At 39.5% G+C, this 1,773-nt stretch overlaps 1 long non-coding RNA gene across 1 annotated transcript; it reads left to right on the top strand.

The window, feature by feature from the left end:
* The first annotated feature begins 713 nt into the window (after positions 1–713).
* On the top strand, positions 714–1,059 carry LOC143782130 (uncharacterized). The gene is made up of 2 exons (XR_013216875.1): positions 714–840; positions 898–1,059. It is a non-coding gene; the product is annotated as an uncharacterized LOC143782130 (long non-coding RNA).
* The last annotated feature ends 714 nt before the right edge of the window (positions 1,060–1,773 follow it).

The raw sequence follows: 1,773 nt of genomic DNA, 5'->3' as shown, positions 1-1,773 counted from the left end.
ACTGAGCATCATTTCCTTGTCTTGAGGCATTTCCACTGAAGTTGGATCAGCCTGTAACTTCATTTTCCACTTTGATTTTGAGTATCATTCCAACTCCAGACCTCTGTGGGATATTAGTTGTGATTTACATTGATAATTTTTAGGTTTTATTGTTCTCAACACATTCCACTATGTAATGAATAAAGATTTACAACTGGAATATTTCACTCAGTGATATCTAGGATGTGGGATTTTAGTGTTCCCTTTATTTTTTTTGAGCAGTGTATATTGATAGCGAGTTTGGCTTCTGCAATATTAGTTGCATACAAGTTACTAGACTCACAAGAATGTTATGATACATTAGTTTATTTGAAAAAATATGCTTTTACAAACACTTAGCAGCCAACTAAATACAATTGTTAAGCAATACTGCCATACAATCTCATATATACAAATATTTACATGTTACAATCATCACACCTTCGCATTATTGGAGGCAAGTAGTTAAAAGTACATTATCAAAGAAAGCGTTATTATAATCCCTTGCCAAGGTGTACCTTGTTTCATATATTCTATTCTAAATACATCCAAACACAGTGCAGCCTAATTTAATAATATATTTTTATATATTGTATGCATTATAAAAACCTCTATTCCCTGTGAACATAAAAAAAATAAAGGGAATCTGCCACCGGGCTTTTGTTATGTAATCTGAGAGCAGCAAGATGTAGGGATAGAGACCTTGATTCCAGTGATGTGTCACTTAATTTACTGGGTGCAGCAGGTGTAGTTTTCTCTGATGAAGAACTAGCAGAGCTCAGAATGTTAAGCCCTGTTTAACTCTGCACATACCATTGATTGGCAGCTTTCTGTGTACACCGTACATTGAATAAATAGCAAAGCCACTAAAGACTCAAGGTCTCCAAAAATTTTATTCAAAACAGCAGCTGTTGACCTAGTATTTTGCACCTGTGTTTCTAACATCTTGCATTATGGGCTGGCTACACCCTGTAGTGCATTTGTTCCAAGATCTGGGCAGGTAAGTGTTGCTGCCTTTTTTCTGCTGTTTTGAGTTGAATTTTTGTAGACCTTGAGTCTCTAGTGGCTTTGCTATTTAGTTCAGTGTAGGACTCCTAAGCGTGGGGACCCTTGGCGTGGGTTACGAGCTTGCGTATTTTGGCCAAAATATCAACCAATACCTATTTTTGCATATTTTTTGCACTATATTTTTCAGGTGTAGCCAAGCCCAAACACGTTCGGTCTTGCATGAGGGGTGTTCGCACTGGGATGCATTGAAAAGTGTGCTGTCCAGCCCACCTAATCGAAAAGTTGGGGCGTGACTAATAGGCTGTGAACCAGACACTATGCAGTACTCGTGTGAACAACGCCCTATGTGGGCCTTCATTATGCAATTGTATTCTGCGCAGTCACCCCCTCCAGGAATGGGTAGGTGGAGAGTGGCTGTTGATCTGGTATTTTGCACCTGTGTTGCTAACACCTTGCTATATGGGCTGGCTGCATCATGCAGTGCATTTGTTCCAAGATCTGGACAGGTAAGCGGTGCTGCCTTTTTTCCACTGTACATTGACACGAAGTTGGTAATCAGTGGTGCGGTGGGATTACACAGAGCAGTTGACTAGTACGTGCAAGACACATAGTGGTTTAGTAATAATCTCTTGCTGATAAAACACTGACTTTATTGAAACGGCAACACACAACCTAGTAAGTGACACATCACTAGAATCTGGGTCTCAGCCCCTCTATAATCCTGCTCTCGGATTTCATAGTAAAAAC

The sequence above is a fragment of the Ranitomeya variabilis genome, chromosome 6, assembly GCF_051348905.1.
Source record: "Ranitomeya variabilis isolate aRanVar5 chromosome 6, aRanVar5.hap1, whole genome shotgun sequence".
In the NCBI taxonomy this organism is placed as follows: Eukaryota; Metazoa; Chordata; class Amphibia; order Anura; family Dendrobatidae; genus Ranitomeya; species Ranitomeya variabilis.
The sequence above is the reverse complement of the archived record's forward strand: the minus strand, read 5'-3'. Positions and strand labels throughout refer to the sequence as shown.